This window comes from Mesoplodon mirus (assembly GCF_964341445.2).
Source record: "Mesoplodon mirus genome assembly, chromosome: 1".
In the NCBI taxonomy this organism is placed as follows: domain Eukaryota; kingdom Metazoa; phylum Chordata; class Mammalia; order Artiodactyla; family Ziphiidae; genus Mesoplodon; species Mesoplodon mirus.
This window is the reverse complement of record NC_138976.1, coordinates 148,134,529-148,159,881: the sequence shown is the minus strand read 5'-3', so window position 1 is coordinate 148,159,881 and position 25,353 is coordinate 148,134,529.

Genomic DNA, 25,353 nt, shown 5'->3' with positions numbered 1-25,353 from the left:
AGGAGCCTCTCCGCGTGTGTCCCTGGGACCCATCTGCCTGCGAACTTCGGTCACCTGGCAGAAAGCCACGATGCCCAGACCTATGCTTATCTGTGCAGCGCGGTGTACTGCGCGGACACGTTCCACACACACTTCAAGTAAGAGGGCGGCCTGAGTGGAAAGGTGAGAGTTTGGGCAGCTGTGCAGACAAAGATGGCGCCCTTTGGCCTGGGCCTAAAAGCTTGTGACAGTCCACTGGGCCTGCCGGGCTCTGAGGGCCCTGCCCTGGGCCCCCTGATCCCCTGCCCTTTGTTCAGTCACAGCAGAGATGGCCACACACACTCCCTCAGTGAGGGCAGTGTTCCAACCTCCCTCAGCCCCGCCCCCTCTCCGCAGTTTACCATGGACTACAGAGGCTGCATTCTGAGGCCAGGGCGTTCCGAGAATGCCGAGGGCAGACATGATGGCCTTAAATGATTTCCTCTTGTGTCAGTGTTGGTAAACTTTAGGAGCTAGGAAATGGTCCACTTTACAGAAATGTTCAAATTTACTGGCATTTCATATATTCTCTGCTCTAACATTGTCCTGACTCTTTCTGTATATTCTTTACGTATGTTTTGGTTTTCCTTAATCAAAGTGTGTCTTTTAAATCTTTTCAAAGAAGATTCTTTGGACTTACTAAATCACCGGAATTTTATACGTTTTCTGTTGTATTAAGTTCTGCTCATATCTTTATTTATCTTTTTTCTATGTTCTCAGGGTTTATTGTTTTCATCTTCTGATGTCAATTAAAACACTTGGTTATTCATGTTAATAAATCTTTTTACTTATAAAGATTTGAACTTTTGAAGATTCCAGCTTACTTGTACGTGTCTAAGGGTCAGGTCCTCTCCATTGTTGCTGGCCTAAGGCTTAGTTCACCATACAGCAATGTATATATTGACCTATTTTCCCCTCGACTTTCTGTGATTCCCTACATCTCACCTTTCTTTGCAGACAAGCCATTTGAAATACCCTTAACTTATTTCACAGCCAAGAAGTCTTTGAAATAATGTGTATTTTTTACAGAAATCTTCTTATATAATTAGGCAGAAAATCTGACCTGTCATAGTTTTCAAAACAGCATAATTTCACTCTTCTCAATGATTAATCTGTTGTATAACACAACCTTGGAATATTTAGCTTTATCAATGACATGTCCTTTAAAAATGTTTTAGAGATCCTACCAGTCTTTGAAAACATCCTTGTTCCTTGTTTCAGTTCCAGTTTTATGTATATTTTCTGCCTTGCACCCGATTATTCCTACATCTGATGGATGGCCTTGGGAATCTAATACTGGTATTGATGGTTTTGGCTGATTGTCTCCCCTTGTAGCTGCTTTCTTCATTATTGTGTAAATTTAGATCATGAGCTCATGTTTAGCTAAACAGCTGACCTTGTAAGAGGCTTAGGTGTGAACGCTCGTAAGTTTCAGCAGAGAGTCGGCAAAGATTTATTTGTGTCCCTCCAATGAGTGGCCCACAAGGACCCCGTTTTCTACAAGTGTTGGTCCAATACTCCCTCTAGAGGCAGGGGACTCAGACAGGGCTGATTTGCGGCCCCCGATCTGGGGCAGGGGCAGTGGGCGGCCTGTGACCCGGGCAGGAGCCTCTCCGCGTGTGTCCCTGGGACCCATCTGCCTGCGAACTTCGGTCACCTGGCAGAAAGCCACGATGCCCAGACCTATGCTTATCTGTGCAGCGCGGTGTACTGCGCGGACACGTTCCACACACACTTCAAGTAAGAGGGCGGCCTGAGTGGAAAGGTGAGAGTTTGGGCAGCTGTGCAGACAAAGAAGGCGCCCTTTGGCCTGGGCCTAAAAGCTTGTGACAGTCCCCTGGGGCTGCCGGGCTCTGAGGGCCCTGCCCTGGGCCCCCTGATCCCCTGCCCTTTGTTCAGTCACAGCAGAGATGGCCACACCCACTCCCTCAGTGAGGGCAGTGTTCCAACCTCCCTCAGCCCCGCCCCCTCTCCGCAGGTTACCATGGACTACAGAGGCTGCATTCTGAGGCCAGGGCGTTCCGAGAATGCCGAGGGCAGACATGATGGCCTTAAATGATTTCCTCTTGTGTCAGTGTTGGTAAACTTTAGGAGCTAGGAAATGGTCCACTTTACAGAAATGTTCAAATTTACTGGCATTTCATATATTCTCTGCTCTAACATTGTCCTGACTCTTTCTGTATATTCTTTACGTATGTTTTGGTTTTCCTTAATCAAAGTGTGTCTTTTAAATCTTTTCAAAGAAGATTCTTTGGACTTACTAAATCACCTGAATTTTATACGTTTTCTGTTGTATTAAGTTCTGCTCATATCTTTATTTATCTTTTTTCTATGTTCTCAGGGTTTATTGTTTTCATCTTCTGATGTCAATTAAAACACTTGGTTATTCATTTTAATAAATCTTTTTACTTATAAAGATTTGAACTTTTGAAGATTCCAGCTTACTTGTACGTTTCTAAGGGTCAGGTCCTCTCCATTGTTGCTGGCCTAAGGCTTAGTTCACCATACAGCAATGTATATATTGACCTATTTTCCCCTCGACTTTCTGTGATTCCCTACATCTCACCTTTCTTTGCAGACAAGCCATTTGAAATACCCTTAACTTATTTCACAGCCAAGAAGTCTTTGAAATAATGTGTATTTTTTAGAGAAATCTTCTTATATAATTAGGCAGAAAATCTGACCTGCCATAGTTTTCAATACAGCATAATTTCACTCTTCTCAATGATTAATCTGTTGTATAACACAACCTTGGAATATTTAGCTTTATCAATGACATGTCCTTGAAAAATGTTTTAGAGATCCTACCAGTCTTTGAAAACATCCTTGTGCCTTGTTTCAGTTCCAGTTTTATGTATATTTTCTGCCTTGCACCCGATTATTCCTACATCTGATGGATGGCCTTGGGAATCTAATACTGGTATTGATGGTTTTGGCTGATTGTCTCCCCTTGTAGCTGCTTTCTTCATTATTGTGTAAATTTAGATCATGAGCTCATGTTTAGCTAAACAGCTGACCTTGTAAGAGGCTTAGGTGTGAACGCTCGTAAGTTTCAGCAGAGAGTCGGCAAAGATTTATTTGTGTCCCTCCAATGAGTGGCCCACAAGGACCCCGTTTTCTACAAGTGTTGGTCCAATACTCCCTCTAGAGGCAGGGGACTCAGACAGGGCTGATTTGCGGCCCCCGATCTGGGGCAGGGGCAGTGGGCGGCCTGTGACCCGGGCAGGAGCCTCTCCGCGTGTGTCCCTGGGACCCATCTGCCTGCGAACTTCGGTCACCTGGCAGGAAGCCACGATGCCCAGACCTATGCTTATCTGTGCAGCGCGGTGTACTGCGCGGACACGTTCCACACACACTTCAAGTAAGAGGGCGGCCTGAGTGGAAAGGTGAGAGTTTGGGCAGCTGTGCAGACAAAGAAGGCGCCCTTTGGCCTGGGCCTAAAAGCTTGTGACAGTCCCCTGGGGCTGCCGGGCTCTGAGGGCCCTGCCCTGGGCCCCCTGATCCCCTGCCCTTTGTTCAGTCACAGCAGAGATGGCCACACACACTCCCTCAGTGAGGGCAGTGTTCCAACCTCCCTCAGCCCCGCCCCCTCTCCGCAGTTTACCATGGACTACAGAGGCTGCATTCTGAGGCCAGGGCGTTCCGAGAATGCCGAGGGCAGACATGATGGCCTTAAATGATTTCCTCTTGTGTCAGTGTTGGTAAACTTTAGGAGCTAGGAAATGGTCCATTTTACAGAAATGTTCAAATTTACTGGCATTTCATATATTCTCTGCTCTAACATTGTCCTGACTCTTTCTGTATATTCTTTACGTATGTTTTGGTTTTCCTTAATCAAAGTGTGTCTTTTAAATCTTTTCAAAGAAGATTCTTTGGACTTACTAAATCACCTGAATTTTATACGTTTTCTGTTGTATTAAGTTCTGCTCATATCTTTATTTATCTTTTTTCTATGTTCTCAGGGTTTATTGTTTTCATCTTCTGATGTCAATTAAAACACTTGGTTATTCATTTTAATAAATCTTTTTACTTATAAAGATTTGAACTTTTGAAGATTCCAGCTTACTTGTACGTGTCTAAGGGTCAGGTCCTCTCCATTGTTGCTGGCCTAAGGCTTAGTTCACCATACAGCAATGTATATATTGACCTATTTTCCCCTCGACTTTCTGTGATTCCCTACATCTCACCTTTCTTTGCAGACAAGCCATTTGAAATACCCTTAACTTATTTCACAGCCAAGAAGTCTTTGAAATAATGTGTATTTTTTACAGAAATCTTCTTATATAATTAGGCAGAAAATCTGACCTGCCATAGTTTTCAAAACAGCATAATTTCACTCTTCTCAATGATTAATCTGTTGTATTACACAACCTTGGAGTATTTAGCTTTATCAATGACATGTCCTTGAAAAATGTTTTAGAGATCCTACCAGTCTTTGAAAACATCCTTGTGCCTTGTTTCAGTTCCAGTTTTATGTATATTTTCTGCCTTGCACCCGATTATTCCTACATCTGATGGATGGCCTTGGGAATCTAATTCTGGTATTGATGGTTTTGGCTGATTGTCTCCCCTTGTAGCTGCTTTCTTTATTATTGTGTAAATTTAGATCATGAGCACATGTTTAGCTAAACAGCTGACCTTGTAAGAGGCTTAGGTGTGAACGCTCGTAAGTTTCAACAGAGAGTCGGCAAAGATTTATTTGTGTCCCTCCAATGAGTGGCCCGCAAGGACCCCGTTTTCTACAAGTGTTGGTCCAATACTCCCTCTAGAGGCAGGGGACTCAGACAGGGCTGCTTTGCGGCCCCCGACCTGGGGCAGGGGCAGTGGGCGGCCTGTGACCCGGGCAGGAGCCTCTCCGCGTGTGTCCCTGGGACCCATCTGCCTGCGAACTTCGGTCACCTGGCAGGAAGCTACGATGCCCAGACCTATGCTTAGCTGTGCAGCGCGGTGTACTGCGCGGACAAGTTCCACACACACTTCAAGTAAGAGGGCGGCCTGAGTGGAAAGGTGAGAGTTTGGGCAGCTGTGCAGACAAAGAAGGCGCCCTTTGGACTGGGCCTAAAAGCTTGTGACAGTCCCCTGGGGCTGCCGGGCTCTGAGGGCCCTGCCCTGGGCCCCCTGATCCCCTGCCCTTTGTTCAGTTACAGCAGAGATGGCCACACACACTCCCTCAGTGAGGGCAGTGTTCCAACCTCCCTCAGCCCCGCCCCCTCTCCGCAGGTTACCATGGACTACAGAGGCTGCATTCTGAGGCCAGGGCGTTCCGAGAATGCCGAGGGCAGACATGATGGCCTTAAATGATTTCCTCTTGTGTCAGTGTTGGTAAACTTTAGGAGCTAGGAAATGGTCCACTTTACCGAAATGTTCAAATTTACTGGCATTTCATATATTCTCTGCTCTAACATTGTCCTGACTCTTTCTGTATATTCTTTACTTATGTTTTTGTTTTCCTTAATCAAAGTGTGTCTTTTAAATCTTTTCAAAGAAGATTCTTTGGACTTACTAAATCACCTGAATTTTATACGTTTTCTGTTGTATTAAGTTCTGCTCATATCTTTATTTATCTTTTTTCTATGTTCTCAGGGTTTATTGTTTTCATCTTCTGATGTCAATTAAAACACTTGGTTATTCATTTTAATAAATGTTTTTACTTATAAAGATTTGAACTTTTGAAGATTCCAGCTTACTTGTACGTGTCTAAGGGTCAGGTCCTCTCCATTGTTGCTGGCCTAAGGCTTAGTTCACCATACAGCAATGTATATATTGACCTATTTTCCCCTCGACTTTCTGTGATTCCCTACATCTCACCTTTCTTTGCAGACAAGCCATTTGAAATACCCTTAACTTATTTCACAGCCAAGAAGTCTTTGAAATAATGTGTATTTTTTACAGAAATCTTCTTATATAATTAGGCAGAAAATCTGACCTGCCATAGTTTTCAAAACAGCATAATTTCACTCTTCTCAATGATTAATCTGTTGTATAACACAACCTTGGAATATTTAGCTTTATCAATGACATGTCCTTGAAAAATGTTTTAGAGATCCTACCAGTCTTTGAAAACATCCTTGTGCCTTGTTTCAGTTCCAGTTTTATGTATATTTTCTGCCTTGCACCCGATTATTCCTACATCTGATGGATGGCCTTGGGAATCTAATACTGGTATTGATGGTTTTGGCTGATTGTCTCCCCTTGTAGCTGCTTTCTTCATTATTGTGTAAATTTAGATCATGAGCTCATGTTTAGCTAAACAGCTGACCTTGTAAGAGGCTTAGGTGTGAACGCTCGTAAGTTTCAGCAGAGAGTCGGCAAAGATTTATTTGTGTCCCTCCAATGAGTGGCCCACAAGGACCCCGTTTTCTACAAGTGTTGGTCCAATACTCCCTCTAGAGGCAGGGGACTCAGACAGGGCTGATTTGCGGCCCCCGATCTGGGGCAGGGGCAGTGGGCGGCCTGTGACCCGGGCAGGAGCTTCTCCGCGTGTGTCCCTGGGACCCATCTGCCTGCGAACTTCGGTCACCTGGCAGAAAGCCACGATGCCCAGACCTATGCTTATCTGTGCAGCGCGGTGTACTGCGCGGACACGTTCCACACACACTTCAAGTAAGAGGGCGGCCTGAGTGGAAAGGTGAGAGTTTGGGCAGCTGTGCAGACAAAGAAGGCGCCCTTTGGCCTGGGCCTAAAAGCTTGTGACAGTCCCCTGGGGCTGCCGGGCTCTGAGGGCCCTGCCCTGGGCCCCCTGATCCCCTGCCCTTTGTTCAGTCACAGCAGAGATGGCCACACACACTCCCTCAGTGAGGGCAGTGTTCCAACCTCCCTCAGCCCCGCCCCCTCTCCGCAGTTTACCATGGACTACAGAGGCTGCATTCTGAGGCCAGGGCGTTCCGAGAATGCCGAGGGCAGACATGATGGCCTTAAATGATTTCCTCTTGTGTCAGTGTTGGTAAACTTTAGGAGCTAGGAAATGGTCCACTTTACAGAAATGTTCAAATTTACTGGCATTTCATATATTCTCTGCTCTAACATTGTCCTGACTCTTTCTGTATATTCTTTACTTATGTTTTGGTTTTCCTTAATCAAAGTGTGTCTTTTAAATCTTTTCAAAGAAGATTCTTTGGACTTACTAAATCACCTGAATTTTATACGTTTTCTGTTGTATTAAGTTCTGCTCATATCTTTATTTATCTTTTTTCTATGTTCTCAGGGTTTATTGTTTTCATCTTCTGATGTCAATTAAAACACTTGGTTATTCATGTTAATAAATCTTTTTACTTATAAAGATTTGAACTTTTGAAGATTCCAGCTTACTTGTACGTGTCTAAGGGTCAGGTCCTCTCCATTGTTGCTGGCCTAAGGCTTAGTTCACCATACAGCAATGTATATATTGACCTATTTTCCCCTCGACTTTCTGTGATTCCCTACATCTCACCTTTCTTTGCAGACAAGCCATTTGAAATACCCTTAACTTATTTCACAGCCAAGAAGTCTTTGAAATAATGTGTATTTTTTACAGAAATCTTCTTATATAATTAGGCAGAAAATCTGACCTGCCATAGTTTTCAAAACAGCATAATTTCACTCTTCTCAATGATTAATCTGTTGTATTACACAACCTTGGAGTATTTAGCTTTATCAATGACATATCCTTGAAAAACGTTTTAGAGATCCTACCAGTCTTTGAAAACATCCTTGTGCCTTGTTTCAGTTCCAGTTTTATGTATATTTTCTGCCTTGCACCCGATTATTCCTACATCTGATGGATGGCCTTGGGAATCTAATTCTGGTATTGATGGTTTTGGCTGATTGTCTCCCCTTGTAGCTGCTTTCTTTATTATTGTGTAAATTTAGATCATGAGCACATGTTTAGCTAAACAGCTGACCTTGTAAGAGGCTTAGGTGTGAACGCTCGTAAGTTTCAACAGAGAGTCGGCAAAGATTTATTTGTGTCCCTCCAATGAGTGGCCCGCAAGGACCCCGTTTTCTACAAGTGTTGGTCCAATACTCCCTCTAGAGGCAGGGGACTCAGACAGGGCTGCTTTGCGGCCCCCGATCTGGGGCAGGGGCAGTGGGCGGCCTGTGACCCGGGCAGGAGCCTCTCCGCGTGTGTCCCTGGGACCCATCTGCCTGCGAACTTCGGTCACCTGGCAGGAAGCTACGATGCCCAGACCTATGCTTAGCTGTGCAGTGCGGTGTACTGCGCGGACACGTTCCACACACACTTCAAGTAAGAGGGCGGCCTGAGTGGAAAGGTGAGAGTTTGGGCAGCTGTGCAGACAAAGAAGGCGCCCTTTGGCCTGGGCCTAAAAGCTTGTGACAGTCCCCTGGGCCTGCCGGGCTCTGAGGGCCCTGCCCTGGGCCCCCTGCTCCCCTGCCCTTTGTTCAGTCACAGCAGAGATGGCCACACCCACTCCCTCAGTGAGGGCAGTGTTCCAACCTCCCTCAGCCCCGCCCCCTCTCCGCAGGTTACCATGGACTACAGAGGCTGCATTCTGAGGCCAGGGTGTTCCGAGAATGCCGAGGGCAGACATGATGACCTTAAATGATTTCCTCTTGTGTCAGTGCTGGTAAACTTTAGGAGCAAGGAAATGGTCCACTTGACAGAAATGTTCAAATTTACTGGCATTTCATATATTCTCTGCTCTAACATTGTCCTGACTCTTTCTGTATATTCTTTACTTATGTTTTTGTTTTCCTTAATCAAAGTGTGTCTTTTAAATCTTTTCAAAGAAGATTCTTTGGACTTACTAAATCACCTGAATTTTATACGTTTTCTGTTGTATTAAGTTCTGCTCATATCTTTATTTATCTTTTTTCTATGTTCTCAGGGTTTATTGTTTTCATCTTCTGATGTCAATTAAAACACTTGGTTATTCATTTTAATAAATCTTTTTACTTATAAAGATTTGAACCTTTGAAGATTCCAGCTTACTTGTACGTGTCTAAGGGTCAGGTCCTCTCCATTGTTGCTGGCCTAAGGCTTAGTTCACCATACAGCAATGTATATATAGACCTATTTTCCCCTCGACTTTCTGTGATTCCCTACATCTCACCTTTCTTTGCAGACAAGCCATTGGAAATACCCTTAACTTATTTCACAGCCAAGAAGTCTTTGAAATAATGTGTATTTTTTAGAGAAATCTTCTTATATAATTAGGCAGAAAATCTGACCTGCCATAGTTTTCAAAACAGCATAATTTCACTCTTCTCAATGATTAATCTGTTGTATTACACAACCTTGGAGTATTTAGCTTTATCAATGACATGTCCTTGAAAAATGTTTTAGAGATCCTACCAGTCTTTGAAAACATCCTTGTGCCTTGTTTCAGTTCCAGTTTTATGTATATTTTCTGCCTTGCACCCGATTATTCCTACATCTGATGGATGGCCTTGGGAATCTAATTCTGGTATTGATGGTTTTGGCTGATTGTCTCCCCTTGTAGCTGCTTTCTTCATTATTGTGTAAATTTAGATCATGAGCTCATGTTTAGCTAAACAGCTGATCTTGTAAGAGGCTTAGGTGTGAACGCTCGTAAGTTTCAGCAGAGAGTCAGCAAAGATTTATTTGTGTCCCTCCAATGAGTGGCCCGCAAGGACCCCGTTTATTACTAGTGTTGGTCCAATACTCCCTCTAGAGGCAGGGGACTCAGACAGGGCTGCTTTGCGGCCCCCGACCTGGGGCAGGGGCAGTGGGCGGCCTGTGACCCGGGCAGGAGCCTCTCCGCGTGTGTCCCTGGGACCCATCTGCCTGCGAACTTCGGTCACCTGGCAGGAAGCTACGATGCCCAGACCTATGCTTAGCTGTGCAGCGCGGTGTACTGCGCGGACACGTTCCACACACACTTCAAGTAAGAGGGCGGCCTGAGTGGAAAGGTGAGAGTTTGGGCAGCTGTGCAGACAAAGAAGGCGCCCTTTGGCCTGGGCCTAAAAGCTTGTGACAGTCCCCTGGGCCTGCCGGGCTCTGAGGGCCCTGCCCTGGGCCCCCTGATCCCCTGCCCTTTGTTCAGTCACAGCAGAGATGGCCACACACACTCCCTCAGTGAGGGCAGTGTTCCAACCTCCCTCAGCCCCGCCCCCTCTCCGCAGGTTACCATGGACTACAGAGGCTGCATTCTGAGGCCAGGGCGTTCCGAGAATGCCGAGGGCAGACATGATGGCCTTAAATGATTTCCTCTTGTGTCAGTGTTGGTAAACTTTAGGAGCTAGGAAATGGTCCACTTTACCGAAATGTTCAAATTTACTGGCATTTCATATATTCTCTGCTCTAACATTGTCCTGACTCTTTCTGTATATTCTTTACTTATGTTTTGGTTTTCCTTAATCAAAGTGTGTCTTTTAAATCTTTTCAAAGAAGATTCTTTGGACTTACTAAATCACCTGAATTTTATACGTTTTCTGTTGTATTAAGTTCTGCTCATATCTTTATTTATCTTTTTTCTATGTTCTCAGGGTTTATTGTTTTCATCTTCTGATGTCAATTAAAACACTTGGTTATTCATTTTAATAAATCTTTTTACTTATAAAGATTTGAACTTTTGAAGATTCCAGCTTACTTGTACGTGTCTAAGGGTCAGGTCCTCTCCATTGTTGCTGGCCTAAGGCTTAGTTCACCATACAGCAATGTATATATTGACCTATTTTCCCCTCGACTTTCTGTGATTCCCTACATCTCACCTTTCTTTGCAGACAAGCCATTTGAAATACCCTTAACTTATTTCACAGCCAAGAAGTCTTTGAAATAATGTGTATTTTTTAGAGAAATCTTCTTATATAATTAGGCAGAAAATCTGACCTGCCATAGTTTTCAAAACAGCATAATTTCACTCTTCTCAATGATTAATCTGTTGTATTACACAACCGTGGAGTATTTAGCTTTATCAATGACATGTCCTTGAAAAATGTTTTAGAGATCCTACCAGTCTTTGAAAACATCCTTGTGCCTTGTTTCAGTTCCAGTTTTATATATATTTTCTGCCTTGCACCCGATTATTCCTACATCTGATGGATGGCCTTGGGAATCTAATTCTGGTATTGATGGTTTTGGCTGATTGTCTCCCCTTGTAGCTGCTTTCTTCATTATTGTGTAAATTTAGATCATGAGCTCATGTTTAGCTAAACAGCTGATCTTGTAAGAGGCTTAGGTGTGAACGCTCGTAAGTTTCAGCAGAGAGTCGGCAAAGATTTATTTGTGTCCCTCCAATGAGTGGCCCGCAAGGACCCCGTTTACTACAAGTGTTGGTCCAATACTCCCTCTATAGGCAGGGGACTCAGACAGGGTTGCTTTGCGGCCCCCGACCTGGGGCAGGGGCAGTGGGCGGCCTGTGACCCGGGCAGGAGCCTCTCCGCGTGTGTCCCTGGGACCCATCTGCCTGCGAACTTCGGTCACCTGGCAGGAAGCTACGATGCCCAGACCTATGCTTAGCTGTGCAGCGCGGTGTACTGCGCGGACACGTTCCACACACACTTCAAGTAAGAGGGCGGCCTGAGTGGAAAGGTGAGAGTTTGGGCAGCTGTGCAGACAAAGAAGGCGCCCTTTGGCCTGGGCCTAAAAGCTTGTGACAGTCCCCTGGGGCTGCCGGGCTCTGAGGGCCCTGCCCTGGGCCCCCTGATCCCCTGCCCTTTGTTCAGTCACAGCAGAGATGGCCACACACACTCCCTCAGTGAGGGCAGTGTTCCAACCTCCCTCAGCCCCGCCCCCTCTCCGCAGGTTACCATGGACTACAGAGGCTGCATTCTGAGGCCAGGGCGTTCCGAGAATGCCGAGGGCAGACATGATGGCCTTAAATGATTTCCTCTTGTGTCAGTGTTGGTAAACTTTAGGAGCTAGGAAATGGTCCACTTTACCGAAATGTTCAAATTTACTGGCATTTCATATATTCTCTGCTCTAACATTGTCCTGACTCTTTCTGTATATTCTTTACTTTTGTTTTGGTTTTCCTTAATCAAAGTGTGTCTTTTAAATCTTTTCAAAGAAGATTCTTTGGACTTACTAAATCACCTGAATTTTATACGTTTTCTGTTGTATTAAGTTCTGCTCATATCTTTATTTATCTTTTTTCTATGTTCTCAGGGTTTATTGTTTTCATCTTCTGATGTCAATTAAAACACTTGGTTATTCATTTTAATAAATCTTTTTACTTATAAAGATTTGAACTTTTGAAGATTCCAGCTTACTTGTACGTGTCTAAGGGTCAGGTACTCTCCATTGTTGCTGGCCTAAGGCTTAGTTCACCATACAGCAATGTATATATTGACCTATTTTCCCCTCGACTTTCTGTGATTCCCTACATCTCACCTTTCTTTGCAGACAAGCCATTTGAAATACCCTTAACTTATTTCACAGCCAAGAAGTCTTTGAAATAATGTGTATTTTTTACAGAAATCTTCTTATATAATTAGGCAGAAAATCTGACCTGCCATAGTTTTCAAAACAGCATAATTTCACTCTTCTCAATGATTAATCTGTTGTATAACACAACCTTGGAATATTTAGCTTTATCAATGACATGTCCTTGAAAAATGTTTTAGAGATCCTACCAGTCTTTGAAAACATCCTTGTGCCTAGTTTCAGTTCCAGTTTTATGTATATTTTCTGCCTTGCACCCGATTATTCCTACATCTGATGGATGGCCTTGGGAATCTAATTCTGGTATTGATGGTTTTGGCTGATTGTCTCCCCTTGTAGCTGCTTTCTTCATTATTGTGTAAATTTAGATCATGAGCTCATGTTTAGCTAAACAGCTGGCCTTGTAAGAGGCTTAGGTGTGAACGCTCGTAAGTTTCAGCAGAGAGTCGGCAAAGATTTATTTGTGTCCCTCCAATGAGTGGCCCGCAAGGACCCCGTTTTCTACAAGTGTTGGTCCAATACTCCCTCTAGAGGCAGGGGACTCAGACAGGGCTGATTTGCGGCCCCTGATCTGGGGCAGGGGCAGTGGGCGGCCTGTGACCCGGGCAGGAGCCTCTCCGCGTGTGTCCCTGGGACCCATCTGCCTGCGAACTTCGGTCACCTGGCAGAAAGCCACGATGCCCAGACCTATGCTTATCTGTGCAGCGCGGTGTACTGCGCGGACACGTTCCACACACACTTCAAGTAAGAGGGCGGCCTGAGTGGAAAGGTGAGAGTTTGGGCAGCTGTGCAGACAAAGAAGGCGCCCTTTGGCCTGGGCCTAAAAGCTTGTGACAGTACCCTGGGGCTGCCGGGCTCTGAGGGCCCTGCCCTGGGCCCCCTGATCCCCTGCCCTTTGTTCAGTCACAGCAGAGATGGCCACACACACTCCCTCAGTGAGGGCAGTGTTCCAACCTCCCTCAGCCCCGCCCCCTCTCCGCAGGTTACCATGGACTACAGAGGCTGCATTCTGAGGCCAGGGCGTTCCGAGAATGCCGAGGGCAGACATGATGGCCTTAAATGATTTCCTCTTGTGTCAGTGTTGGTAAACTTTAGGAGCTAGGAAATGGTCCACTTTACAGAAATGTTCAAATTTACTGGCATTTCATATATTCTCTGCTCTAACATTGTCCTGACTCTTTCTGTATATTCTTTACTTATGTTTTTGTTTTCCTTAATCAAAGTGTGTCTTTTAAATCTTTTCAAAGAAGATTCTTTGGACTTACTAAATCACCTGAATTTTATACGTTTTCTGTTGTATTAAGTTCTGCTCATATCTTTATTTATCTTTTTTCTATGTTCTCAGGGTTTATTGTTTTCATCTTCTGATGTCAATTAAAACACTTGGTTATTCATTTTAATAAAACTTTTTACTTATAAAGATTTGAACTTTTGAAGATTCCAGCTTACTTGTACGTGTCTAAGGGTCAGGTCCTCTCCATTGTTGCTGGCCTAAGGCTTAGTTCACCATACAGCAATGTATATATTGACCTATTTTCCCCTCGACTTTCTGTGATTCCCTACATCTCACCTTTCTTTGCAGACAAGCCATTTGAAATACCCTTAACTTATTTCACAGCCAAGAAGTCTTTGAAATAATGTGTATTTTTTACAGAAATCTTCTTATATAATTAGGCAGAAAATCTGACCTGCCATAGTTTTCAAAACAGCATAATTTCACTCTTCTCAATGATTAATCTGTTGTATAACACAACCTTGGAATATTTAGCTTTATCAATGACATGTCCTTGAAAAATGTTTTAGAGATCCTACCAGTCTTTGAAAACATCCTTGTGCCTTGTTTCAGTTCCAGTTTTATGTATATTTTCTGCCTTGCACCCGATTATTCCTACATCTGATGGATGGCCTTGGGAATCTAATTCTGGTATTGATGGTTTTGGCTGATTGTCTCCCCTTGTAGCTGCTTTCTTCATTATTGTGTAAATTTAGATCATGAGCTCATGTTTAGCTAAACAGCTGACCTTGTAAGAGGCTTAGGTGTGAACGCTCGTAAGTTTCAGCAGAGAGTCGGCAAAGATTTATTTGTGTCCCTCCAATGAGTGGCCCGCAAGGACCCCGTTTTCTACAAGTGTTGGTCCAATACTCCCTCTAGAGGCAGGGGACTCAGACAGGGCTGATTTGTGGCCCCCGATCTGGGGCAGGGGCAGTGGGCGGCCTGTGACCCGGGCAGGAGCCTCTCCGCGTGTGTCCCTGGGACCCATCTGCCTGCGAACTTCGGTCACCTGGCAGAAAGCCACGATGCCCAGACCTATGCTTATCTGTGCAGCGCGGTGTACTGCGCGGACACGTTCCACACACACTTCAAGTAAGAGGGCGGCCTGAGTGGAAAGGTGAGAGTTTGGGCAGCTGTGCAGACAAAGAAGGCGCCCTTTGGCCTGGGCCTAAAAGCTTGTGACAGTCCCCTGGGCCTGCCGGGCTCTGAGGGCCCTGCCCTGGGCCACCTGCTCCCCTGCCCTTTGTTCAGTCACAGCAGAGATGGCCACACCCACTCCCTCAGTGAGGGCAGTGTTCCAACCTCCCTCAGCCCCGCCCCCTCTCCGCAGGTTACCATGAACTACAGAGGCTGCATTCTGAGGCCGGGGCGTTCCGAGAATGCCGAGGGCAGACATGATGACCTTAAATGATTTCCTCTTGTGTCAGTGCTGGTAAACTTTAGGAGCAAGGAAATGGTCCACTTGACAGAAATGTTCAAATTTACTGGCATTTCATATATTCTCTGCTCTAACATTGTCCTGACTCTTTCTGTATATTCTTTACTTATGTTTTTGTTTTCCTTAATCAAAGTGTGTCTTTTAAATCTTTTCAAAGAAGATTCTTTGGACTTACTAAATCACCTGAATTTTATACGTTTTCTGTTGTATTAAGTTCTGCTCATATCTTTATTTATCTTTTTTCTATGTTCTCAGGGTTTATTGTTTTCATCTTCTGATGTCAATTAAAACACTTGGTTATTCATTTTAATAAATCTTTTTACTTATAAAGATTTGAACTTTTGAAGATTCCAGCTTACTTGTACGTGTCTAAGGGTCAGGTCCTCTCCATTGTTGCTGGCCTAAGGCTTAGTTCACCATACAGCAATGTATATATTGACCTATTTTCCCCTCGACTTTCTGTGATTCCCTACATCTCACCTTTCTTTGCAGACAAGCCATTTGAAATACCCTTAACTTATTTCACAGCCAAGAAGTCTTTGAAATAATGTGTATTTTTTAGAGAAATCTTCTTATATAATTAGGCAGAAAATCTGACCTGCCATAGTTTTCAAAACAGCATAATTTCACTCTTCTCAATGATTAATCTGTTGTATTACACAACCTTGGAGTATTTAGCTTTATCAATGACATGTCCTTGAAAAATGTTTTAGAGATCCTACCAGTCTTTGAAAACATCCTTGTGCCTTGTTTCAGTTCCAGTTTTATATATATTTTCTGTCTTGCACCCGATTATTCCTACATCTGATGGATGGCCTTGGGAATCTAATTCTGGTATTGATGGTTTTGGCTGATTGTCTCCCCTTGTAGCTGCTTTCTTTATTATTGTGTAAATTTAGATCATGAGCTCATGTTTAGCTAAACAGCTGACCTTGTAAGAGGCTTAGGTGTGAACGCTCGTAAGTTTCAGCAGAGAGTCGGCAAAGATGTATTTGTGTCCCTCCAATGAGGGGCCCGCAAGAACCCCGTTTTCTACAAGTGTTGGTCCAATACTCCCTCTAGAGGCAGGGGACTCAGACAGGGCTGCTTTGCGGCCCCCGATCTGGGGCAGGGGCAGTGGGCGGCCTGTGACCCGGGCAGGAGCCTCTCCGCGTGTGTCCCTGGGACCCATCTGCCTGCGAACTTCGGTTACCTGGCAGGAAGCTACGATGCCCAGACCTATGCTTATCTGTGCAGCGCGGTGTACTGCGCGGACAGGTTCCACACACACTTCAAGTAAGAGGGCGGCCTGAGTGGAAAGGTGAGAGTTTGGGCAGCTGTGCAGACAAAGAAGGCGCCCTTTGGCCTGGGCCTAAAAGCTTGTGACAGTCCTCTGGGCCTGCCGGGCTCTGAGGGCCCTGCCCTGGGCCACCTGCTCCCCTGCACTTTGTTCAGTCACAGCAGAGATGGCCACACCCACTCCCTCAGTGAGGGCAGTGTTCCAACCTCCCTCAGCCCCGCCCCCTCTCCGCAGGTTACCATGGACTACAGAGGCTGCATTCTGAGGCCAGGGCGTTCCGAGAATGCCAAGGGCAGACATGATGACCTTAAATGATTTCCTCTTGTGTCAGTGTTGGTAAACTTTAGGAGCTAGGAAATGGTCCACTTTCCAGAAATGTTCAAATTTACTGGCATTTCATATATTCTCTGCTCTAACATTGTCCTGACTCTTTCTGTATATTCTTTACTTATGTTTTTGTTTTCCTTAATCAAAGTGTGTCTTTTAAATCTTTTCAAAGAAGATTCTTTGGACTTACTAAATCACCTGAATTTTATACGTTTTCTGTTGTATTAAGTTCTGCTCATATCTTTATTTATCTTTTTTCTATGTTCTCAGGGTTTATTGTTTTCATCTTCTGATGTCAATTAAAACACTTGGTTATTCATTTTAATAAATCTTTTTACTTATAAAGATTTGAACTTTTGAAGATTCCAGCTTACTTGTACGTGTCTAAGGGTCAGGTCCTCTCCATTGTTGCTGGCCTAAGGCTTAGTTCACCATACAGCAATGTATATATTGACCTATTTTCCCCTCGACTTTCTGTGATTCCCTACATCTCACATTTCTTTGCAGACAAGCCATTTGAAATACCCTTAACTTATTTCACAGCCAAGAAGTCTTTGAAATAATGTGTATTTTTTAGAGAAATCTTCTTATATAATTAGGCAGAAAATCTGACCTGCCATAGTTTTCAATACAGCATAATTTCACTCTTCTCAATGATTAATCTGTTGTATTACACAACCTTGGAGTATTTAGCTTTATCAATGACATGTCCTTGAAAAATGTTTTAGAGATCCTATCAGTCTTTGAAAACATCCTTGTGCCTTGTTTCAGTTCCAGTTTTATGTATATTTTCTGCCTTGCACCCGATTATTCCTACATCAGATGGATGGCCTTGGGAATCTAATTCTGGTATTGATGGTTTTGGCTGATTGTCTCCCCTTGTAGCTGATTTCTTCATTATTGTGTAAATATAGATCATGAGCTCATGTTTAGCTAAACAGCTGACCTTGTAAGAGGCTTAGGTGTGAACGCTCGTAAGTTTCAGCAGAGAGTCGGCAAAGATTTATTTGTGTCCGTCCAATGAGTGGCCCTCAAGGACCCCGTTTTCTACAAGTGTTGGTCCAATACTCCCTCTAGAGGCAGGGGACTCAGACAGGGCTGCTTTGCGGCCCCCGATCTGGGGCAGGGGCAGTGGGCGGCCTGTGACCCGGGCAGGAGCCTCTCCGCGTGTGTCCCTGGGACCCATCTGCCTGCGAACTTCGGTCACCTGGCAGGAAGCTACGATGCCCAGACCTATGCTTAGCTGTGCAGCGCGGTGTACTGCGCGGACACGTTCCACACACACTTCAAGTAAGAGGGCGGCCTGAGTGGAAAGGTGAGAGTTTGGGCAGCTGTGCAGACAAAGAAGGCGCCCTTTGGCCTGGGCCTAAAAGCTTGTGACAGTCCCCTGGGCCTGCCGGTCTCTGAGGGCCCTGCCCTTGGCCACCTGCTCCCCTGCCCTTTGTTCAGTCACAGCAGAGATGGCCACACCCACTCCCTCAGTGAGGGCAGTGTTCCAACCTCCCTCAGCCCCGCCCCCTCTCCGCAGGTTGCCATGGACTACAGAGGCTGCATTCTGAGGCCAGGGCGTTCCGAGAATGCCAAGGGCAGACATGATGACCTTAAATGATTTCCTCTTGTGTCAGTGTTGGTAAACTTTAGGAGGTAGGAAATGGTCCACTTTCCAGAAATGTTCAAATTTACTGGCATTTCATATATTCTCTGCTCTAACATTGTCCTGACTCTTTCTGTATATTCTTTACTTATGTTTTTGTTTTCCTTAATCAAAGTGTGTCTTTTAAATCTTTTCAAAGAAGATTCTTTGGACTTACTAAATCACCTGAATTTTATACGTTTTCTGTTGTATTAAGTTCTGCTCATATCTTTATTTATCTTTTTTCTATGTTCTCAGGGTTTATTGTTTTCATCTTCTGATGTCAATTAAAACACTTGGTTATTCATTTTAATAAATCTTTTTACTTATAAAGATTTGAACTTTTGAAGATTCCAGCTTACTTGTACGTGTCTAAGGGTCAGGTCCTCTCCATTGTTGCTGGCCTAAGGCTTAGTTCACCATACAGCAATGTATATATTGACCTATTTTCCCCTCGACTTTCTGTGATTCCCTACATCTCACCTTTCTTTGCAGACAAGCCATTTGAAATACCCTTAACTTATTTCACAGCCAAGAAGTCTTTGAAATAATGTGTATTTTTTAGAGAAATCTTCTTATATAATTAGGCAGAAAATCTGACCTGCCATAGTTTTCAATACAGCATAATTTCACTCTTCTCAATGATTAATCTGTTGTATTACACAACCTTGGAGTATTTAGCTTTATCAATGACATGTCCTTGAAAAATGTTTTAGAGATCCTATCAGTCTTTGAAAACATCCTTGTGCCTTGTTTCAGTTCCAGTTTTATGTATATTTTCTGCCTTGCACCCGATTATTCCTACATCAGATGGATGGCCTTGGGAATCTAATTCTGGTATTGATGGTTTTGGCTGATTGTCTCCCCTTGTAGCTGATTTCTTCATTATTGTGTAAATATAGATCATGAGCTCATGTTTAGCTAAACAGCTGACCTTGTAAGAGGCTTAGGTGTGAACGCTCGTAAGTTTCAGCAGAGAGTCGGCAAAGATTTATTTGTGTCCGTCCAATGAGTGGCCCTCAAGGACCCCGTTTTCTACAAGTGTTGGTCCAATACTCCCTCTAGAGGCAGGGGACTCAGACAGGGCTGCTTTGCGGCCCCCGATCTGGGGCAGGGGCAGTGGGCGGCCTGTGACCCGGGCAGGAGCCTCTCCGCGTGTGTCCCTGGGACCCATCTGCCTGCGAACTTCGGTCACCTGGCAGGAAGCTACGATGCCCAGACCTATGCTTAGCTGTGCAGCGCGGTGTACTGCGCGGACACGTTCCACACACACTTCAAGTAAGAGGGCGGCCTGAGTGGAAAGGTGAGAGTTTGGGCAGCTGTGCAGACAAAGAAGGCGCCCTTTGGCCTGGGCCTAAAAGCTTGTGACAGTCCCCTGGGCCTGCCGGTCTCTGAGGGCCCTGCCCTTGGCCACCTGCTCCCCTGCCCTTTGTTCAGTCACAGCAGAGATGGCCACACCCACTCCCTCAGTGAGGGCAGTGTTCCAACCTCCCTCAGCCCCGCCCCCTCTCCGCAGGTTGCCATGGACTACAGAGGCTGCATTCTGAGGCCAGGGCTTTCCGAGAATGCCAAGGGCAGACATGATGACCTTAAATGATTTCCTCTTGTGTCAGTGTTGGTAAACTTTAGGAGGTAGGAAATGGTCCACTTTCCAGAAATGTTCAAATTTACTGGCATTTCATATATTCTCTGCTCTAACATTGTCCTGACTCTTTCTGTATATTCTTTACTTATGTTTTTGTTTTCCTTAATCAAAGTGTGTCTTTTAAATCTTTTCAAAGAAGATTCTTTGGACTTACTAAATCACCTGAATTTTATACGTTTTCTGTTGTATTAAGTTCTGCTCATATCTTTATTTATCTTTTTTCTATGTTCTCAGGGTTTATTGTTTTCATCTTCTGATGTCAATTAAAACACTTGGTTATTCATTTTAATAAATCTTTTTACTTATAAAGATTTGAACTTTTGAAGATTCCAGCTTACTTGTACGTGTCTAAGGGTCAGGTCCTCTCCATTGTTGCTGGCCTAAGGCTTAGTTCACCATACAGCAATGTATATATTGACCTATTTTCCCCTCGACTTTCTGTGATTCCCTACATCTCACATTTCTTTGCAGACAAGCCATTTGAAATACCCTTAACTTATTTCACAGCCAAGAAGTCTTTGAAATAATGTGTATTTTTTAGAGAAATCTTCTTATATAATTAGGCAGAAAATCTGACCTGCCATAGTTTTCAAAACAGCATAATTTCACTCTTCTCAATGATTAATCTGTTGTATTACACAACCTTGGAGTATTTAGCTTTATCAATGACATGTCCTTGAAAAATGTTTTAGAGATCCTATCAGTCTTTGAAAACATCCTTGTGCCTTGTTTCAGTTCCAGTTTTATGTATATTTTCTGCCTTGCACCCGATTATTCCTACATCAGATGGATGGCCTTGGGAATCTAATCCTGGTATTGATGGTTTTGGCTGATTGTCTCCCCTTGTAGCTGATTTCTTCATTATTGTGTAAATATAGATCATGAGCTCATGTTTAGCTAAACAGCTGACCTTGTAAGAGGCTTAGGTGTGAACGCTCGTAAGTTTCAGCAGAGAGTCGGCAAAGATTTATTTGTGTCCCTCCAATGAGTGGCCCTCAAGGACCCCGTTTTCTACAAGTGTTGGTCCAATACTCCCTCTAGAGGCAGGGGACTCAGACAGGGCTGCTTTGCGGCCCCCGATCTGGGGCAGGGGCAGTGGGCGGCCTGTGACCCGGGCAGGAGCCTCTCCGCGTGTGTCCCTGGGACCCATCTGCCTGCGAACTTCGGTCACCTGGCAGGAAGCTACGATGCCCAGACCTATGCTTAGCTGTGCAGCGTGGTGTACTGCGTGGACACGTTCCACACACACTTCAAGTAAGAGGGCGGCCTGAGTGGAAAGGTGAGAGTTTGGGCAGCTGTGCAGACAAAGAAGGCGCTCTTTGGCCTGGGCCTAAAAGCTTGTGACAGTCCCCTGGGCCTGCCGGTCTCTGAGGGCCCTGCCCTTGGCCACCTGCTCCCCTGCCCTTTGTTCAGTCACAGCAGAGATGGCCACACCCACTCCCTCAGTGAGGGCAGTGTTCCAACCTCCCTCAGCCCCGCCCCCTCTCCGCAGGTTGCCATGGACTACAGAGGCTGCATTCTGAGGCCAGGGCGTTCCGAGAATGCCAAGGGCAGACATGATGACCTTAAATGATTTCCTCTTGTGTCAGTGTTGGTAAACTTTAGGAGGTAGGAAATGGTCCACTTGACAGAAATGTTCAAATTTACTGGCATTTCATATATTCTCTGCTCTAACATTGTCCTGACTCTTTCTGTATATTCTTTACTTATGTTTTTGTTTTCCTTAATCAAAGTGTGTCTTTTAAATCTTTTCAAAGAAGATTCTTTGGACTTACTAAATCACCTGAATTTTATACGTTTTCTGTTGTATTAAGTTCTGCTCATATCTTTATTTATCTTTTTTCTATGTTCTCAGGGTTTATTGTTTTCATCTTCTGATGTCAATTAAAACACTTGGTTATTCATTTTAATAAATCTTTTTACTTATAAAGATTTGAACTTTTGAAGATTCCAGCTTACTTGTACGTGTCTAAGGGTCAGGTCCTCTCCATTGTTGCTGGCCTAAGGCTTAGTTCACCATACAGCAATGTATATATTGACCTATTTTCCCCTCGACTTTCTGTGATTCCCTACATCTCACATTTCTTTGCAGACAAGCCATTTGAAATACCCTTAACTTATTTCACAGCCAAGAAGTCTTTGAAATAATGTGTATTTTTTAGAGAAATCTTCTTATATAATTAGGCAGAAAATCTGACCTGCCATAGTTTTCAAAACAGCATAATTTCACTCTTCTCAATGATTAATCTGTTGTATTACACAACCTTGGAGTATTTAGCTTTATCAATGACATGTCCTTGAAAAATGTTTTAGAGATCCTATCAGTCTTTGAAAACATCCTTGTGCCTTGTTTCAGTTCCAGTTTTATGTATATTTTCTGCCTTGCACCCGATTATTCCTACATCAGATGGATGGCCTTGGGAATCTAATTCTGGTATTGATGGTTTTGGCTGATTGTCTCCCCTTGTAGCTGATTTCTTCATTATTGTGTAAATATAGATCATGAGCTCATGTTTAGCTAAACAGCTGACCTTGTAAGAGGCTTAGGTGTGAACGCTCGTAAGTTTCAGCAGAGAGTCGGCAAAGATTTATTTGTGTCCCTCCAATGAGTGGCCCTCAAGGACCCCGTTTTCTACAAGTGTTGGTCCAATACTCCCTCTAGAGGCAGGGGACTCAGACAGGGCTGCTTTGCGGCCCCCGATCTGGGGCAGGGGCAGTGGGCGGCCTGTGACCCGGGCAGGAGCCTCTCCGCGTGTGTCCCTGGGACCCATCTGCCTGCGAACTTCGGTCACCTGGCAGGAAGCTACGATGCCCAGACCTATGCTTAGCTGTGCAGCGCGGTGTACTGCGTGGACACGTTCCACACACACTTCAAGTAAGAGGGCGGCCTGAGTGGAAAGGTGAGAGTTTGGGCAGCTGTGCAGACAAAGAAGGCGCTCTTTGGCCTGGGCCTAAAAGCTTGTGACAGTCCCCTGGGCCTGCCGGTCTCTGAGGGCCCTGCCCTTGGGCACCTGCTCCCCTGCCCTTTGTTCAGTCACAGCAGAGATGGCCACACCCACTCCCTCAGTGAGGGCAGTGTTCCAACCTCCCTCAGCCCCGCCCCCTCTCCGCAGGTTGCCATGGACTACAGAGGCTGCATTCTGAGGCCAGGGCGTTCCGAGAATGCCAAGGGCAGACATGATGACCTTAAATGATTTCCTCTTGTGTCAGTGTTGGTAAACTTTAGGAGGTAGGAAATGGTCCACTTGACAGAAATGTTCAAATTTACTGGCATTTCATATATTCTCTGCTCTAACATTGTCCTGACTCTTTCTGTATATTCTTTACTTATGTTTTTGTTTTCCTTAATCAAAGTGTGTCTTTTAAATCTTTTCAAAGAAGATTCTTTGGACTTACTAAATCACCTGAATTTTATACGTTTTCTGTTGTATTAAGTTCTGCTCATATCTTTATTTATCTTTTTTCTATGTTCTCAGGGTTTATTGTTTTCATCTTCTGATGTCAATTAAAACACTTGGTTATTCATTTTAATAAATCTTTTTACTTATAAAGATTTGAACTTTTGAAGATTCCAGCTTACTTGTACGTGTCTAAGGGTCAGGTCCTCTCCATTGTTGCTGGCCTAAGGCTTAGTTCACCATACAGCAATGTATATATTGACCTATTTTCCCCTCGACTTTCTGTGATTCCCTACATCTCACATTTCTTTGCAGACAAGCCATTTGAAATACCCTTAACTTATTTCACAGCCAAGAAGTCTTTGAAATAATGTGTATTTTTTAGAGAAATCTTCTTATATAATTAGGCAGAAAATCTGACCTGCCATAGTTTTCAATACAGCATAATTTCACTCTTCTCAATGATTAATCTGTTGTATTACACAACCTTGGAGTATTTAGCTTTATCAATGACATGTCCTTGAAAAATGTTTTAGAGATCCTATCAGTCTTTGAAAACATCCTTGTGCCTTGTTTCAGTTCCAGTTTTATGTATATTTTCTGCCTTGCACCCGATTATTCCTACATCAGATGGATGGCCTTGGGAATCTAATTCTGGTATTGATGGTTTTGGCTGATTTTCTCCCCTTGTAGCTTCTTTCTTCATTATTGTGTAAATTTAGATCATGAGCTCATGTTTAGCTAAACAGCTGACCTTGTAAGAGGCTTAGGTGTGAACGCTCGTAAGTTTCAGCAGAGAGTCGGCAAAGATTTATTTGTGTCCGTCCAATGAGTGGCCCTCAAGGACCCCGTTTTCTACAAGTGTTGGTCCAATACTCCCTCTAGAGGCAGGGGACTCAGACAGGGCTGCTTTGCGGCCCCCGATCTGGGGCAGGGGCAGTGGGCGGCCTGTGACCCGGGCAGGAGCCTCTCCGCGTGTGTCCCTGGGACCCATCTGCCTGCGAACTTCGGTCACCTGGCAGGAAGCTACGATGCCCAGACCTATGCTTAGCTGTGCAGCGCGGTGTACTGCGCGGACACGTTCCACACACACTTCAAGTAAGAGGGCGGCCTGAGTGGAAAGGTGAGAGTTTGGGCAGCTGTGCAGACAAAGAAGGCGCCCTTTGGCCTGGGCCTAAATGCTTGTGACAGTCCCCTGGGCCTGCCGGTCTCTGAGGGCCCTGCCCTTGGCCACCTGCTCCCCTGCCCTTTGTTCAGTCACAGCAGAGATGGCCACACCCACTCCCTCAGTGAGGGCAGTGTTCCAACCTCCCTCAGCCCCGCCCCCTCTCCGCAGGTTGCCATGGACTACAGAGGCTGCATTCTGAGGCCAGGGCTTTCCGAGAATGCCAAGGGCAGACATGATGACCTTAAATGATTTCCTCTTGTGTCAGTGTTGGTAAACTTTAGGAGGTAGGAAATGGTCCACTTTCCAGAAATGTTCAAATTTACTGGCATTTCATATATTCTCTGCTCTAACATTGTCCTGACTCTTTCTGTATATTCTTTACTTATGTTTTTGTTTTCCTTAATCAAAGTGTGTCTTTTAAATCTTTTCAAAGAAGATTCTTTGGACTTACTAAATCACCTGAATTTTATACGTTTTCTGTTGTATTAAGTTCTGCTCATATCTTTATTTATCTTTTTTCTATGTTCTCAGGGTTTATTGTTTTCATCTTCTGATGTCAATTAAAACACTTGGTTATTCATTTTAATAAATCTTTTTACTTATAAAGATTTGAACTTTTGAAGATTCCAGCTTACTTGTACGTGTCTAAGGGTCAGGTCCTCTCCATTGTTGCTGGCCTAAGGCTTAGTTCACCATACAGCAATGTATATATTGACCTATTTTCCCCTCGACTTTCTGTGATTCCCTACATCTCACATTTCTTTGCAGACAAGCCATTTGAAATACCCTTAACTTATTTCACAGCCAAGAAGTCTTTGAAATAATGTGTAT